Below are 19,358 nucleotides of genomic sequence, written 5' to 3'. Positions count from 1 at the left end.
CAAAGACCCACTGATCTGCAAAAAAATACGATCTGAGAAAATGCATGGTCAAATTGGCCTTTTTCATTTTGACTAAAATAAGACTTCACTGAAAATGAAAACCTTGAAAATTAAAATTTTGACTGTATGTTCACTTTTCATCCTCATGTGTGAGACCTGGTAACAGATGAGGGCTGGTGTGACTTCTGATCTTCTTTAGAGTAAAACTAGGTTGACAAACAAGCCACAGCTTCCCGAATACAGGAAATAGTAATGTGCCATTTTCAGAAAGTACTTTGCCTTTTGAAATTCTAAATCCTGTTGACTTTCAGTGAGAATTGTCGTCATGTTTTCTTAAGCTCTTAGGAGTGTATGTACCATTTTCAGAAGTCAAACTATTATGGGCTTAAAATGATGTGCTTTGATCTAAGTCCGTAAAATTAAGTTCCTTTACCTCTGCTGAGAATGGATCCAAAGGATCCTAAGGCATCTCAACAGCTATGGAAAAATTACATAGGAACTTGCCATGCTAATGAACTCAACCAACTGAAGTATTTTATTGCTCTTCATAAATCTGACCACACTGGCCTGGTCTTCACAAAGAAATTGACCTGAAAACCAGAATGTAGGAAGATAGATAATGTTAGAAACCAAACCATCTCTCTTCCAGCTCCACCTCATCATGCCGATCTATTAGATCCACACATCATCCTGGCACTGCTCTCCTAGTGATGGCTTATAAAGCATTGGGCAGCAGCAGCAAGGACCCCCAGGGAAGCTATTTTCTTTTGATATAATTATTTTTCAATGTTATAGATTAAGTATTTAATTAAAACAGACGAACACAATTTGGAGAACCACAAGAGGTGGAGATGCATTACAACTTGGTCCATGCTCTCAGAGGCTCGCAGAACTGAGGTGCCTCAAGCTGATGATGCAAAAAATTAAGACAGTGAAGAAATGTTTTCTCAGATTTTACCATGAACAAAATCTCAAACGTGCCAGGTATTTGCAATTCCCATTTAAGCTACCTGTCCACTCAGCAGTAGTCAAGGGCACACCTGGGGTGTACAAATTGTGTGAACAACTGAAAGCACAGTCAGTAGCACCACCTCTCTCAGCCACAGTCATGTCCAAATAGAGCTTTTCTGACACTCCAGAGTACATCAGTGACCAGAATGACTTTCTGGCAATCAATTAATAAAAGCTAAAAATATCTTATGTTTCAGATTAAACTTAAGTGCTCTTGCCTCGCACTTGCCCTTCAGCTGTTCTGATAAGACTGGGAGAAAGTATAAATATGCAATAACGAAACACAAGTTGCTGGTAAAAAGAATTCATTCGTTTTCACTCTTACAAAACTGTTTTTCTCGTTCACATGGTGGTAAAATTAATCTTCTGAGGCAGGTGAGGCTGTAACATGAATCTTGTTGAAATTTGGGAACAAAAAGCTTTTTGATTATCAGTACAGTAAACAGCAGTGTTTGCCGAGCCCTTAATCTTACAGCAGATCTGTTTTCTATTGCTTCATTTCTCTTCATCATGATTTTTCCCAACCTGATTAACCAATGAAACTGATCTTATCAGGAGATTAAAGCAACACTGTGAAAAAGGTACCCATGCTGAAAAAAAACCCCCATATTTCAGAGCGTACTTCAGAGGAAAAACAAGTATATTAAAAACAGACAGCTCTCCAGGGACAAGGAGGAGAAATATACTCTGAACCAACTCACCACATAGATCATAAAAATAAAATAGGGTTTCACTGGACTTGTCACTTCAACCCCAGATGGGATTAAAACCATTTAATCAAGAGTACACACCTCTTATCACAAAAAAAAAAAAAAAAAAAAAAAAAAAAAAAAGAGAAAATGTAGTTAAAACTTGCAAGCATTGTTCCTCATTTCTATTTCAGAGATCTTGATTTAAAATCTAGTATTCTTAAAAGCAGTTGTCACTCCTGGCTTACTTAGCAATTTCTGCCTCTTTTTTACCTATTTTTTTGAGCCTTCCTCAAGTTTGATTCTTCTCCTTGATAATTAACCTTTCTTAATTTTCTTAAATTTTGACTGTTCCTGTTCATAATCATGTGCCCAACTGCAGACTCTCACATTCCTACCCAGATGCCTAAAAAAGGACAGATTTTTAAAGTGCAAACCATTCAGCAGTACAGTTCCTAGAAGAACCCAGCTGCTGTCAACACAACTTTTTAAATCTTAAACTGTGACTACATTTCACATAGAAGCTCATAACATGCCAATAAGCCTGTAATAAATCTATAAATTCATACAAACCTCCCCCATTAACCTGAAAGATGAAAGTGTGGGCATGCTATAAATTCATCCACATTTAGAAAACTACAACATTTTGGCACAAGTGGCAGCAAAAGAAAGAGATCACAACATCCTTTATTGTTTGGTCCCATAATAACAGAAGCTGGGGAGGCAGGAAACCTCACAAGCCACAGACTTGCTACAAAGTCTCAGTCTGTTTTGGGCAGCTTGGATTAGTGCCTTCACCAACCTCTCTACGAAATAGCAAACAATTACGTCCCAAGGATGCAAAAGCATCACTTTTTAATTTCAATTATCCATCCAAGAGTAGGCCATTTCTGACTAATGTAGGATCAACAGGGTCATCAACATTTCAAAGCATCAGAGGCTGAGCCTGTCAAAAGTACTCACTTTTTCAAGGGTTTTTTTTCTGTAAACATAAAAATAGTGAGCAGAAAGAACCCCTACAGTAGCTAATCCTCTAGACTCTCAATTAAATAAATTCATTGACTTTATGCATAAATTTGACTGTTTAATATCAAGTCATAAAACTGATTCCAAACAAACACAAGACACCGTAAAAAAGAAAAAAGTTATCCATTACTACCCAGCCGTGTTGAATTGGGTCAGGCATGTATCTAGATAATACCACTTGGATATCACAATATCCAATGCCACTTCTTGATAAATCTGGCAGGACAACTTCAAGCTAACCAAAGTTGAGTTACAAAGCAATGCATAAATAATTTAATAATCCATAAAGAAAGAAATTTCAAGATTATTATTAATGAATATTTTTAAAAGACAATTTTTTGAGTGAGAGTACAGATGATTTATGGACAGAGACTAAGCTACTACAAGCTTTGTAATGAGAAATCCTCTTTTTCTTAGACTACCTGGTATTTATAATCAAGAAAGCATCTTGTTGGGCAGAGAACACAATCGTGTTCCAAACTCCTGCAGTTAAAACTACAGCAATCTCTTCCTAATCATCTTTAACTGCTGGTGTTGAAACAGCTTGGCCTTGGCCTGATTATTTAATGCAGTATGAGCAGTGACAGCATGAAGGTAGATTGAGGTTATCCATGAAGCCAAGCCAAGCCAAGCCAAGCCAGAAGATTTACATTAAAATGACTGCACCTGATGGACATTCACATTCAAGATCTTGGCTAGGGCTGGGAAACAAAAATCTCAAAGCATTGAAATTGGACTCATATTTATCACTGTCCTCCAAAGTTCCTCAATGTTCTGGAGTGGCATTTACTATTTAGCCATTACTGCCAATCAGTCCAAGTTCACTTTTGCCCCTTTTCCTTCAGATAGCACTAACTTCTGGCTGCTTACTTGGAAGGTACAGGATAACCAAAAGTCTTATTCTCTGGAAAATTATTTTGCATGCCATCCTTCCAGACAGTCCAAAAACACTAGTTGGATGAGTTCTTGAATGAATTTCAGACACATTTATTATTGTCACCATTCATCCTCCAAACTATCTGTGCATTCAGAGGCCTCAGATGAGAAGAGGTCCCACTGTGCCCCACACCAAAACCCTTGCACTGGGACTTGGTGCCTACACCAAGGAGCACAAAGTCAGAAGGAAGGGTGAAATCCATGAGCGAGTTTGGAAGTGATTTGCCACACGGCCAATGTGTAGCAGAGCCAGGACCCAAACCCAGCTCTCCAGAACTTCAATCCCAGCTTCTAACCACTTCCTCATTTAAGCCATTCCTTTTGGAATAGACCCCATCACATTCTTTCCATGTTTCAATTTAAATTTCAAATCCTTTGCTGCATTTCATTTGAAATAGTCCAGTTTATTTAATATTTCCAAGCCGCACTTGAACACACATGCAATTAGCAGCTCTTTTATCTCACTCTGATAGAACAGTTTAAATAAAAAGAAAGACCTATCAAAATATATAGAAAGATAGTTCTGCTTCTCACTCTCTTGTGAGGGAGACATCGTAGTTCTAGCAAATAGTATGTTATAAAGACAGCTCTGTGTTTCCTGACACTGTGCCATTTGTGTCATATGGACATTCAACATAGCACAGAAAACTGTGGGTGCATGCAGGCGTAGCTGAGAGCAAACTAAAAATGGCAGTTTGGGGTTCATAAAACGTGGTAGAGTTTTTTCGTACTTCCATGCTGCGCCTTTCCCCACCGCTTGCATACCTTTCATATCCTGGCCATAAGTAGCACCCTGATAAAGCCTGTGGTACAACTCCCATTGACTCACCATGCCAGAAGCCAATTTCCTGAAATACTGCAAGAAAATCATGTCTTACAGTACAGTACATCCTCCATAACCAGAGAAATACTCAATCTACAAACTGTTCTAGTGGGAACCAAATACGGAATCTCTCCTCATATCTTTGATTTTCATAACTTACAGCTTCACTCTGTAATTACAGAGTCACCCTTCAAATCAAACAGTCTTCTGCTTCCATACTCTTTCTCACCATCATCAAAAACAATGTAATTCTTTAGACTGATGGACTAGTATCAGAAGAAGATTAGTATTAGAAAAAGAGTGATTTGATTACATTTAGAAGGGCTACTAGGCAATATTTTTAGCGCTGGAGTAATGAGTTTTCATAAACTCATACAGTAGATTAAAACAAAACGTCCACCATGATTTTCCTTCCTGGCATAGCACAAGGGCTGTTTCCTCTAGCAAGCAACTGTAAAATACAAAAGACTAATCCAAGATGATGGCCCCATCTTAAGAAGCATCTTTAGTCAGATCTTTTAAATGGAAATCATATTCTGTTTTACCAGACCATCTACCTGAGATATCTATACATCTTTTCTCTCCCTCTTCAGACAGAGGATATAGAAAAAGTAAAGCAGAATGATACTGCCCATAAACCAGTAGGGAAAAAACCGGCTTCCACAGCTTTCACACAGACTATTCCAATTATTAAATATACTCAACTTCCATTTCTACTGTTTGTACCTCATTTTCCAAAGAAAAAGAAAAAAAAAAAAAAAAAAAAGAAAAGACATTACTTTCCAAAGCAAACAGGATAACAAGATACTGGTAGAGTGCAACAATACACAGGGCTGTCACTCAACTACTCTCTCAGAGCTGATTAAACTCTCTGAACACAGAAACAAAGCATACTGTATCATCTGTGAAAAGGTCTAGTCACACTGGAATATGTCATTATAATCACTTAAATTACTATTTACATTTGTTAGAGCTTTGTGATTGTTAGCATCTTACCCACAAGGATCATAAGGAACTATTTGATTAGTCTAATTTTGATTCATGTAATTACAATCAAGGTGATCTCTATTGCATAACTACTGAATATCTTGTATTGTCAAAAATAACAGTGAATTTAGGTCAGTTTGGGATTTCTGTAATTTCAAACAGAAGATCCTACCTTTCCAAGATCTAGAAATCCAGCACAGGGGCATGTTTTGACTTGAAGTATCACAACTTGCACGTTGGACATTTGTTTTTGGCTTGCTCTGTCACGTGCCACGTACAGTGCCCTGCAGAACTTTGGAGTTGACCCTGCAAAGAAGCACCTGGATTTAAGATCCTCTTTTAAAGAAACAACCAACCACCATGACTAGAGCAGCAAAAGACTAGCAGAATCACTTGGTGTCTGCACAGGCCAACTATCAGCAGGAGAAAAATCTCATTCTCTTGTTTTTCTCATAAGCCCTTTACTAAAATAAGTTTCACAGGGGGGCTGAATGTCTCCCACTAGCTTAGGGACTGCAGGAGCTTCCCCTTTTCTGGTTGCTACTGCTTTTTTAACCAAAACAAAACACAAGAACTGGATATTTTCACGTGCCTATGGTGCACAGACAAGTGCCTGTGGCTCTTTTTTTGAACACCTAAAGGAAACAAGTTTAGGCAAAGCATCAAGGGCAGTTTTACTCGTTCTCAGTCCCATTCCAATAGCAATAGTACCCGTATTTTTTTTCTCAGGCATTTATTTACCCTGTCCATAAAAAAATCTCAGTATGTCAGTAGTTTATACAGCCCTGCTGATATAAAACTTTTCCCATTAATATTCCTCCAGTGCAGTTTAAGCCCACTAGTGTTCCACACTTCTCTGAGGCAGCCATTTTATTTTATTTTATGAACTCTCACAGCTCTGCAGCTATCTTATCTCTAGATTAAACGTATTAATTCTTCCAGCCCTTTCCTCACTGCCTGTGTTCTCCAGATCTCTGATCTCCACTCACTCCACACCTCCATGTGGGGTCTGGAATGTTGTGGCTGTACCAGTGCCAATCACAGCAGCCAAGCTGTTTCTGGAGTTTTGCAGGCTCTGTTCTTGTTTAGGTTGCCTTGCACCACTGTGATGTCCTCAGCTGCTGTGCAGTTTGTCATTCACCATAACCCCTCATCCTTCCTTGAGAGACTCCCCTGGCTCTTCATTCATCTGCTCATCTCACACATAATTTATACCTCGTCACAGGATTCTGTGCCTGTCCTTGAACTGAATCCCACTTAATTCAAATTAATTCTTCTAATTGTCAGGATTCTTTTGACTGTTAATCCTTTCATCCAAGTGCTTGCAGCCTTTCCAGCTGTGCATGGCCTAGAAATGCAGTACACATTTTCTAGTTCCTCACAAAATCACTGCTCTGTGAACTGACAGGCACCAGACACACCACACCCTCCCAAGGAATCCCACACACTGCATCCGCCCCATTTCACAGAAACTCACACAGAACTGCTCTTAGGGCCTCCTCCCACAAGACTTCTCTCATTATGCGTCTTGATTTTGCTTAGGAAAAGCAAAAACTATTCTAAATAGTATCAAGAAGCTCTCCTGCAGAGAAAATGCAGGTTGCCACTTCCTAATTGACACTGTCTGCTATTCTAATGTGGAAGGAAATTGAGATTGTTGTGGTGGTTAAATACACTTGGTTGTATTTACACCTCATCATATTCAAGGTGGTTTGTTTTAAACTTTTCATCCCACTTTTCTTCAAAAACTGAAGATGTCTGCTTGTCCCCTCACCCCACTGCTTCCATTTTCAATGCTATTCCAAACGCTGACCCTCTCTGGAACATCATCAATCCTGCACCAGCATGAAGAAACAACCCTTGATGGATTTTAACTGAGTCAGCCATTCTTCTCTCAGCTCTAACTTCCCCAATTTATCCACCTGTTTTCACCTGAGCTGTTACCCATTCTCACCAAGGATGGCTGTAGCACCTGCCTCCTCATTGCTATTTTTTTTTTAAATTAAATCAAAGGAGAAAAATCAAAAAATCCTTCAAAAACATTAACTGGTTGTCCCTGATATCAGCTTGTTGTTCAGACAGAAGCTTTGTGCTGATTTGCCAGCCAGCTCTAGAGAACACAACATGACCTTTCTTGTTTACCGTGAAACTTCCTGCTGGCCCAGCTCCCACCACACTGTGGCTCCCAAAGCCTCCTGCACCTGCACAGCATCATCCAGCCATGTGATTTATCCCACTCAACCTCTGCCATGGCTAATTAAGCCATCTTTCTGATTGCACATAAAAATGCTCAGGTCATCCTGCTAGAGGCAAATATCTTTACTGAAAGAAGGAAAAAAAAATTGCATCTAGAACATAATCACTGAATAAGCCATCTACTCCAGGAGTCCAAAGTAGGATTTTTAGCAGACAGAATTCAATTAAACTGCTTTAATTTACCTCAAGAATAAGTGAATTAAGTCCTTCTGTTATTCCACTCAGGATATACTCAATGAAATTTCCTATAACACAGCACATAGGCTGTTTTCTTCCTTGTTATGTTTACTCATCTGTAGTTAAAGTAATTTATATTATTTTTTCACTAATAAGCAGATTCATCAAAAAATATATTGACAAGTAATTTTAATTAGAATAACAGGCTTTTTTTCAATTAAACCTTTCTCTCCACCTCATTTTAGCCCTTCAAATGTAAGAACCAAACACTTTAAAAGCTTAATCGTAATAAACATCTCATGTAACCAACAATCACAATACCACTATCCAAAAACAAAAATAGAATTCTTATGACAAACTATGTAAATGCACAGTAGGTTTTAAAGCAGAAAAGAGCTAAAGAAGTTAAGTACCTGGCTGCTTGGTGTAACTACCTTTGCCCTCCTTCTCCACAATTATTTAATCTTATTTTAAATGAACTCCTCTTTACGTGACTTCACACCTGGGTGTCAGCTTTCAGGAGTTACTCAGCCAGAAGAGGACACAAGGACTGACACAGTTACTAATCCTAATATTAATGGTATAAACCATTAGTAGCACATTCATTTGAGAAAGAAAAAGGTAGTGCTCATCTTGTTGGTGGGGGGAAAGGCCTTTAGCTCCCATCAAAAAGACAACCAGTCAGGTTTGCTGCACCTCAGAGGTGACACATCTCAAAGATGTGTCATGGCACATCCCGAAGAACCACCATAAACCTCCAGCATCCTTGACACAACACCTCTGCCGTACTGAGCGAACCTCCCACGCCTATCCCCCAGCAAATTGTACAGCTAATACCAGCATTGTGAGGAAAGAACCAGCATGCAGTGACAGGGAAACACGACTGGATTACAGCACAGCAGAGCCTGTGTGTCCCTGCAGCAGCTGCTGGGAGAGCCCAGCCTGGCTGCCCTCGCCCCGAGCAGGGAGGGTCACACAGCGGGCAGCAAAGCCTGGCATTAACCCCACCGCAGGACCCCAGGGTAGGAAAGCCTGGAGTACTCACTAGCTCCCGGCCGGGCTGGAGAGAATTTCTCAGCTCCATCTGGTGGGCAAATAAGCCACTTCTGGCTCACAAACAGCCATTCCCTTTTAATAGCCAGTGTTCTTATGAGAAGAGATTATTAAAGGAAGACCATCTTCATTAACAGCAATTTTTGCTTCTCCTGGGAAGAATTCCATTTATAAAGATTAAAGCACATCACTACTGGCTCGAGTTATTTCCTGTGTATCTCTTTCTGTTCACATTTCAGCTACAGACCTGTGTTTACCTTCACAGGTCCCAGACACTACTGAAACTACAGCCCCAAAGAACAGTCACCTCTCCTGAGAGCCTGAGTACCCCGGTGACAGCAATCACGAAGCAATTCATGAAGAGCTCCTGGGCAGAAATGGAGCAAACACAGCACCTGCAAGAGAATTCTCTGCTGTTACTACTGAGCACAACCACGACAGCCACCGGGTTTGCTTCCTGTGCTCATTACCCAGGGATGTGGCTCTGCTTGGAAGAGTGGAAGGAGTTATAAATTTCCCTCCCACTGTGCATGTTTCCTCAATAAAGACCTTACCTACCTCTTCCCCGGCAAGATGGATGAGAAGTAAATTAACTACAATAGGAGCTCATGACAAAGAATTCAACAACTCTTTGAATTTGCCCTTGCCCACACATTTCAAAAAAATATACTATTTACATAGGGAAAAGACCCAGTGAAAAGCAGGAGGTTATAATACATGGCTGCATTTAAATTCATGATGGATTTCATTTGTTCATCTCACTGACAGGCTTTGGAATAATTCTTCATCTTCTGTTGTCAGATTTTTTTATACTTGAGAAACAGTAGAGGTCTAATAATTGAACTAAGGAGCAAGACAGCCCCAGCTATTTTGTCTATGCACCCCAGCTAATGACAGAAGCAAAAAGAAAATATTTAGTTAATTTTGTCTGCAAGCTGGATGAAAACCAACAGCATTAATAACCCTCTTTAAGACAGACATATGGACCAAAGCCTAAGATCACATCTCTGTAATTGTGATTACAATAGGTTTCTAGTCACTGAAATATGTGGCCCAGTTTAACAAGATCCCCGCTGTCAGTATTTTTTTGCTGAAGTTAAAGCAATAAATAGTTCTGCACTCTCAATTTCTGGTCTAAAGAAGAAACAATCCTAATGGTATTGCTATGGCCTTTCCAACATCAGAGTTCCTTTCTGTCCTTATCCTTTTTATTACATTTGAGTTAATATGTTACAAGACAAAAATATTTCTCCAGGTCACAAGCATACATTTTCAATAGCAACTGTATTTGATTACATTTAATAATATCAACTTATTTCATTTAGAGCTGAGTAAAAATGGTTTCCTATCAAGCAAATCTACTCCTTCTTAAGCTACATGTAGTAGTTATCATGACTGAAATGCAATTTTTTAATTCCGGAAGATGCAGACTTAGCTCATCTTAGACTTGTCACAGAAAATCATTTTACAGAGATACAGATACTGTCCTTTTTGCACAGGTGATGGGGTAGCAGAGCCACAAAGAGATGAAGCAATTCACCTCTGGAGGTGAAAATAGGAACACAGCCCTTCTGATAGACTTCTGATGCAGTACCATACCCCATAATGTGAATATAAATCCATCATGTACTCTATTGCTAAAGCTGCTTGCTATGTAAAAGCTTCTCAATTTGCAAAGGTTTCTACTGGCAGCTCTGAAAAAAAGAACAGATTCTGTTTAAATTCAGCTACAATTTCTGCTTGAGCTCACATGGTGGACACCCTCCTGGAAAAGCAGGGCTGTGCCTCTCACTTGCTCATTAAATGACATGCAGCTGTTTATTATCCACGGTATCTGTGTTCCTCAGAGGACAAAAACTGCCTAACTATGCAGATATGAACTCATACGTGAACAGCAGTGATGAGTCAAATCATGAAATTTTACTTGTCTAACCTAATTGAATCTACCCTAGACAGTAATAACACTAAAGAAAAAAAAAGGAATTTCACAGCCTCTGTTCCCTTTTTCATAAAAAGCTCAGCTCTGACTGTAATACACCAGAGCAATATTTGAATGCTACAGTGCACAGATGCAGTCACACAGAAAATTAGAACTCTCCAAATTAAAAAAAAAAAAAANATACTCAACTTCCATTTCTACTGTTTGTACCTCATTTTCCAAAAAAAAAAAAAAAAAAAAAAAAAAAAAAGAAAAGACATTACTTTCCAAAGCAAACAGGATAACAAGATACTGGTAGAGTGCAACAATACACAGGGCTGTCACTCAACTACTCTCTCAGAGCTGATTAAACTCTCTGAACACAGAAACAAAGCATACTGTATCATCTGTGAAAAGGTCTAGTCACACTGGAATATGTCATTATAATCACTTAAATTACTATTTACATTTGTTAGAGCTTTGTGATTGTTAGCATCTTACCCACAAGGATCATAAGGAACTATTTGATTAGTCTAATTTTGATTCATGTAATTACAATCAAGGTGATCTCTATTGCATAACTACTGAATATCTTGTATTGTCAAAAATAACAGTGAATTTAGGTCAGTTTGGGATTTCTGTAATTTCAAACAGAAGATCCTACCTTTCCAAGATCTAGAAATCCAGCACAGGGGCATGTTTTGACTTGAAGTATCACAACTTGCACGTTGGACATTTGTTTTTGGCTTGCTCTGTCACGTGCCACGTACAGTGCCCTGCAGAACTTTGGAGTTGACCCTGCAAAGAAGCACCTGGATTTAAGATCCTCTTTTAAAGAAACAACCAACCACCATGACTAGAGCAGCAAAAGACTAGCAGAATCACTTGGTGTCTGCACAGGCCAACTATCAGCAGGAGAAAAATCTCATTCTCTTGTTTTTCTCATAAGCCCTTTACTAAAATAAGTTTCACAGGGGGGCTGAATGTCTCCCACTAGCTTAGGGACTGCAGGAGCTTCCCCTTTTCTGGTTGCTACTGCTTTTTTAACCAAAACAAAACACAAGAACTGGATATTTTCACGTGCCTATGGTGCACAGACAAGTGCCTGTGGCTCTTTTTTTGAACACCTAAAGGAAACAAGTTTAGGCAAAGCATCAAGGGCAGTTTTACTCGTTCTCAGTCCCATTCCAATAGCAATAGTACCCGTATTTTTTTTCTCAGGCATTTATTTACCCTGTCCATAAAAAAATCTCAGTATGTCAGTAGTTTATACAGCCCTGCTGATATAAAACTTTTCCCATTAATATTCCTCCAGTGGAGTTTAAGCCCACTAGTGTTCCACACTTCTCTGAGGCAGCCATTTTATTTTATTTTATGAACTCTCACAGCTCTGCAGCTATCTTATCTCTAGATTAAACGTATTAATTCTTCCAGCCCTTTCCTCACTGCCTGTGTTCTCCAGATCTCTGATCTCCACTCACTCCACACCTCCATGTGGGGTCTGGAATGTTGTGGCTGTACCAGTGCCAATCACAGCAGCCAAGCTGTTTCTGGAGTTTTGCAGGCTCTGTTCTTGTTTAGGTTGCCTTGCACCACTGTGATGTCCTCAGCTGCTGTGCAGTTTGTCATTCACCATAACCCCTCATCCTTCCTTGAGAGACTCCCCTGGCTCTTCATTCATCTGCTCATCTCACACATAATTTATACCTCGTCACAGGATTCTGTGCCTGTCCTTGAACTGAATCCCACTTAATTCAAATTAATTCTTCTAATTGTCAGGATTCTTTTGACTGTTAATCCTTTCATCCAAGTGCTTGCAGCCTTTCCAGCTGTGCATGGCCTAGAAATGCAGTACACATTTTCTAGTTCCTCACAAAATCACTGCTCTGTGAACTGACAGGCACCAGACACACCACACCCTCCCAAGGAATCCCACACACTGCATCCGCCCCATTTCACAGAAACTCACACAGAACTGCTCTTAGGGCCTCCTCCCACAAGACTTCTCTCATTATGCGTCTTGATTTTGCTTAGGAAAAGCAAAAACTATTCTAAATAGTATCAAGAAGCTCTCCTGCAGAGAAAATGCAGGTTGCCACTTCCTAATTGACACTGTCTGCTATTCTAATGTGGAAGGAAATTGAGATTGTTGTGGTGGTTAAATACACTTGGTTGTATTTACACCTCATCATATTCAAGGTGGTTTGTTTTAAACTTTTCATCCCACTTTTCTTCAAAAACTGAAGATGTCTGCTTGTCCCCTCACCCCACTGCTTCCATTTTCAATGCTATTCCAAACGCTGACCCTCTCTGGAACATCATCAATCCTGCACCAGCATGAAGAAACAACCCTTGATGGATTTTAACTGAGTCAGCCATTCTTCTCTCAGCTCTAACTTCCCCAATTTATCCACCTGTTTTCACCTGAGCTGTTACCCATTCTCACCAAGGATGGCTGTAGCACCTGCCTCCTCATTGCTATTTTTTTTTTAAATTAAATCAAAGGAGAAAAATCAAAAAATCCTTCAAAAACATTAACTGGTTGTCCCTGATATCAGCTTGTTGTTCAGACAGAAGCTTTGTGCTGATTTGCCAGCCAGCTCTAGAGAACACAACATGACCTTTCTTGTTTACCGTGAAACTTCCTGCTGGCCCAGCTCCCACCACACTGTGGCTCCCAAAGCCTCCTGCACCTGCACAGCATCATCCAGCCATGTGATTTATCCCACTCAACCTCTGCCATGGCTAATTAAGCCATCTTTCTGATTGCACATAAAAATGCTCAGGTCATCCTGCTAGAGGCAAATATCTTTACTGAAAGAAGGAAAAAAAAATTGCATCTAGAACATAATCACTGAATAAGCCATCTACTCCAGGAGTCCAAAGTAGGATTTTTAGCAGACAGAATTCAATTAAACTGCTTTAATTTACCTCAAGAATAAGTGAATTAAGTCCTTCTGTTATTCCACTCAGGATATACTCAATGAAATTTCCTATAACACAGCACATAGGCTGTTTTCTTCCTTGTTATGTTTACTCATCTGTAGTTAAAGTAATTTATATTATTTTTTCACTAATAAGCAGATTCATCAAAAAATATATTGACAAGTAATTTTAATTAGAATAACAGGCTTTTTTTCAATTAAACCTTTCTCTCCACCTCATTTTAGCCCTTCAAATGTAAGAACCAAACACTTTAAAAGCTTAATCGTAATAAACATCTCATGTAACCAACAATCACAATACCACTATCCAAAAACAAAAATAGAATTCTTATGACAAACTATGTAAATGCACAGTAGGTTTTAAAGCAGAAAAGAGCTAAAGAAGTTAAGTACCTGGCTGCTTGGTGTAACTACCTTTGCCCTCCTTCTCCACAATTATTTAATCTTATTTTAAATGAACTCCTCTTTACGTGACTTCACACCTGGGTGTCAGCTTTCAGGAGTTACTCAGCCAGAAGAGGACACAAGGACTGACACAGTTACTAATCCTAATATTAATGGTATAAACCATTAGTAGCACATTCATTTGAGAAAGAAAAAGGTAGTGCTCATCTTGTTGGTGGGGGGAAAGGCCTTTAGCTCCCATCAAAAAGACAACCAGTCAGGTTTGCTGCACCTCAGAGGTGACACATCTCAAAGATGTGTCATGGCACATCCCGAAGAACCACCATAAACCTCCAGCATCCTTGACACAACACCTCTGCCGTACTGAGCGAACCTCCCACGCCTATCCCCCAGCAAATTGTACAGCTAATACCAGCATTGTGAGGAAAGAACCAGCATGCAGTGACAGGGAAACACGACTGGATTACAGCACAGCAGAGCCTGTGTGTCCCTGCAGCAGCTGCTGGGAGAGCCCAGCCTGGCTGCCCTCGCCCCGAGCAGGGAGGGTCACACAGCGGGCAGCAAAGCCTGGCATTAACCCCACCGCAGGACCCCAGGGTAGGAAAGCCTGGAGTACTCACTAGCTCCCGGCCGGGCTGGAGAGAATTTCTCAGCTCCATCTGGTGGGCAAATAAGCCACTTCTGGCTCACAAACAGCCATTCCCTTTTAATAGCCAGTGTTCTTATGAGAAGAGATTATTAAAGGAAGACCATCTTCATTAACAGCAATTTTTGCTTCTCCTGGGAAGAATTCCATTTATAAAGATTAAAGCACATCACTACTGGCTCGAGTTATTTCCTGTGTATCTCTTTCTGTTCACATTTCAGCTACAGACCTGTGTTTACCTTCACAGGTCCCAGACACTACTGAAACTACAGCCCCAAAGAACAGTCACCTCTCCTGAGAGCCTGAGTACCCCGGTGACAGCAATCACGAAGCAATTCATGAAGAGCTCCTGGGCAGAAATGGAGCAAACACAGCACCTGCAAGAGAATTCTCTGCTGTTACTACTGAGCACAACCACGACAGCCACCGGGTTTGCTTCCTGTGCTCATTACCCAGGGATGTGGCTCTGCTTGGAAGAGTGGAAGGAGTTATAAATTTCCCTCCCACTGTGCATGTTTCCTCAATAAAGACCTTACCTACCTCTTCCCCGGCAAGATGGATGAGAAGTAAATTAACTACAATAGGAGCTCATGACAAAGAATTCAACAACTCTTTGAATTTGCCCTTGCCCACACATTTCAAAAAAATATACTATTTACATAGGGAAAAGACCCAGTGAAAAGCAGGAGGTTATAATACATGGCTGCATTTAAATTCATGATGGATTTCATTTGTTCATCTCACTGACAGGCTTTGGAATAATTCTTCATCTTCTGTTGTCAGATTTTTTTATACTTGAGAAACAGTAGAGGTCTAATAATTGAACTAAGGAGCAAGACAGCCCCAGCTATTTTGTCTATGCACCCCAGCTAATGACAGAAGCAAAAAGAAAATATTTAGTTAATTTTGTCTGCAAGCTGGATGAAAACCAACAGCATTAATAACCCTCTTTAAGACAGACATATGGACCAAAGCCTAAGATCACATCTCTGTAATTGTGATTACAATAGGTTTCTAGTCACTGAAATATGTGGCCCAGTTTAACAAGATCCCCGCTGTCAGTATTTTTTTGCTGAAGTTAAAGCAATAAATAGTTCTGCACTCTCAATTTCTGGTCTAAAGAAGAAACAATCCTAATGGTATTGCTATGGCCTTTCCAACATCAGAGTTCCTTTCTGTCCTTATCCTTTTTATTACATTTGAGTTAATATGTTACAAGACAAAAATATTTCTCCAGGTCACAAGCATACATTTTCAATAGCAACTGTATTTGATTACATTTAATAATATCAACTTATTTCATTTAGAGCTGAGTAAAAATGGTTTCCTATCAAGCAAATCTACTCCTTCTTAAGCTACATGTAGTAGTTATCATGACTGAAATGCAATTTTTTAATTCCGGAAGATGCAGACTTAGCTCATCTTAGACTTGTCACAGAAAATCATTTTACAGAGATACAGATACTGTCCTTTTTGCACAGGTGATGGGGTAGCAGAGCCACAAAGAGATGAAGCAATTCACCTCTGGAGGTGAAAATAGGAACACAGCCCTTCTGATAGACTTCTGATGCAGTACCATACCCCATAATGTGAATATAAATCCATCATGTACTCTATTGCTAAAGCTGCTTGCTATGTAAAAGCTTCTCAATTTGCAAAGGTTTCTACTGGCAGCTCTGAAAAAAAGAACAGATTCTGTTTAAATTCAGCTACAATTTCTGCTTGAGCTCACATGGTGGACACCCTCCTGGAAAAGCAGGGCTGTGCCTCTCACTTGCTCATTAAATGACATGCAGCTGTTTATTATCCACGGTATCTGTGTTCCTCAGAGGACAAAAACTGCCTAACTATGCAGATATGAACTCATACGTGAACAGCAGTGATGAGTCAAATCATGAAATTTTACTTGTCTAACCTAATTGAATCTACCCTAGACAGTAATAACACTAAAGAAAAAAAAAGGAATTTCACAGCCTCTGTTCCCTTTTTCATAAAAAGCTCAGCTCTGACTGTAATACACCAGAGCAATATTTGAATGCTACAGTGCACAGATGCAGTCACACAGAAAATTAGAACTCTCCAAATTAAAAAAAAAAAAAAGAAAAAAAAGAAGAAGCTATAGTACATAGCTGCATCAGTACCAGCTCAAGAGTGGAAAAGTACTTTGTCTGCTTAGCCCCTTTCTACTCTGTTGGTGACGTCAAGCAGGCACTAATGAAAGCCCAATTAGCATATCACCTTGTGTGTTTGAATGTACAATTGGAGCAGCTGATGATTCTCTTCTGAGATTTTAAATAACCACCAAAGCTGAGCCAGAGCTGCTGCTTGGTAGGGAAGACTTAGCTTCACAACATTCCCAGTTCCCTGTGCAACACAAACAAATGTGCCAATGCCGGAAAAAACCCCAACCCAGAGCAGATGCATTTCTCTGAGGAAAGCAACACAAAGCAGCTCCAATTTTGAACAGCATTCATTTGGCCCTCATTGTAGAAAAAAGGCTGTAATTCCTAACTGAGTTTGAAAACTGCATTAACTATTTGCTCCCAAAAACCAAGGTAGAGACCTTGGTGAGCTTTAGGAAAGCAGCACTCTTGTCAATGCCCTGCCAACTTCCCAATTGACAGTGACTAAAGAACAAACAGCCATGGGACAGAAAGTGCACCCTTCTGCTCTAAAACATGCTGCAATCAGCTAACATAGAAAAGAAAGGGAATTTGCAGACCATTCAACTTCAGACATTGACTGGACCCCCTGCTGGGGAGGGTTCTATGATTTCAGGGCTCTGTGACTCCCTTTGGGAGTCTATTTAGCCACCAGTGTCCAAGGGAGGACAACAATGGATGGCTCCCATCCCATCCTCCTCACCTGAACACCTGCACCAGCTGTTTGTTCCATAAGCACAGATGTGAGTGCTGCCATCAAAGGAGTCACAAGTCACTCTCAGCACAGCAAGGCACCAACTGGCACAGGATTTCAGATGGCCAAATTGAATAGCAGGGGTGGAGATGAGACATAAGGTCAAAGAGAAACCCATTGAAGCACTGCAGTATTGACAGAAAGGAGTGAAAAAAAGAAAGACCTAAGTCTATAGCAAGAACTTGCCTATTAAACTTCCTGTACAGGGGCTGAAAGCAGGACCAGAGGCTCCTGACAGACCTAAGAGAAACCCTGAAGGGCACCACTGTTTTGCAGCATTTGAGGGCTAGAAACTGAAAACTGTCTCTGTCAATCCAACAGCAATGACAGGGAAGTGCAGTGCTCTGAGCAAGAACTTGACCCTGACCTAGATAAAGACTATCTAAAAAAAACAGGAATTCAAGCCCAGGATGACTTCCCTGGAGTCTCTGTTGAAGTGCAAGATTAGTTATGAGGTTCAGCTGGATTGGTAAAGTGCTGGTGTTGATCATTCTACCTAAATGGACAGGAATCAAACCCCAAGCACAACAAATACACCAAGAGCAACCTCTCAATTCCCATACAGCCCAAAGAGCTTCTGCCCACTCCCTACTCCCTTTAAATACCAAGCCTTCCTGTCTGACCATGGCAGTCAGAGGACACAAAACTGTCTGTGACCATCAGAGAATGCCTCACAAGCAGACAGAACAACAGATTTAAAAGGGCACTGTTAAATGAGAACATGTCCTTGAGTGATTTTCAGCCTCAAAACCATCCTCTTACTCCTAGCTGATCACATTAACGTGTCCCAGGTTTTGCACAAAAAAGGCAAAATGCTAACAAGTCAAACAGATAAATAATACTGCATTTAAGCCTTTATTAAACATGGCTACAGTGTATAAAGATGTAATTAAAGCTTGGGCTTTGATTTGGCAAGCATCCTCTATAAATAATCTGTGTTTCACTGTTCTTTGCCCTCAGTTCTTCTTCAAACTCAAGAGATGTCCTTCAGTATCTCCCCCACCCTTGGGATTATCATATGTTTTATAGCTCTGCAAACCTTAGAACAGCCAAACACTGCAGCTGTAGATGAAAGGGAATTATCTTCAAGGTGCTTTCTCCCAGCAGCATCCTCATTTTCTTGCCTGGGGTGGGGAGACTCACCAGAGAGCCAGGATGAGAGAGCAGGGCCCCATTCCAGAGTGCAGAGTAAGAACAGACTTGATATCACAGCTCCTTCCAAGTGGTGGGTGATCTATGGGAAAAGGAGACAGTATTGAAAAACTTCAACACCGGAGAGAGCTACTTCTTGCCAAATTATGTATTTTATCTTATCATTTCTCATGGGAGATATTATTTTGCTAATTATGTCTAATGATTTTTTATGGTAGAAATTTTCCAAAAGATTTTACATTCATTCTCACAGCACTAAAAAGAAACTGTCATGTTGATCTAAGCCCATATTTAACCTTTGTAGTAAAGAGAGAGGCCACAAACAGGCTGTGATTTAAAAAATCCATACTTTGACAGAAATAAGTTTTATTTTCTGTTCTGCAAAAAACCCAAATTTTGTTTTGTCTGAAAACTTGCT

The 19,358-nt window shown here is 40.0% G+C and overlaps 1 long non-coding RNA gene across 1 annotated transcript in view; it reads right to left on the bottom strand.

The window, feature by feature from the left end:
- Positions 1-11,545: 11,545 nt before the first annotated feature.
- LOC117244169 overlaps positions 11,546-19,358 on the bottom strand; it is a 33,385-nt gene continuing 25,572 nt past the window's right edge. The window contains exons 2-3 of the long non-coding RNA XR_004496746.1: positions 18,932-19,022; positions 11,546-11,674 (exon numbers count right to left, since the gene is read on the bottom strand). This is a non-coding gene — a long non-coding RNA (uncharacterized LOC117244169). The remainder of the gene's footprint in view (positions 11,675-18,931; positions 19,023-19,358) is intronic.

Source organism: Parus major, chromosome 3 (genome assembly GCF_001522545.3).
Source record: "Parus major isolate Abel chromosome 3, Parus_major1.1, whole genome shotgun sequence".
NCBI lineage: Eukaryota > Metazoa > Chordata > Aves > Passeriformes > Paridae > Parus > Parus major.
This window is presented reverse-complemented; position numbering and strand designations above follow the sequence as displayed.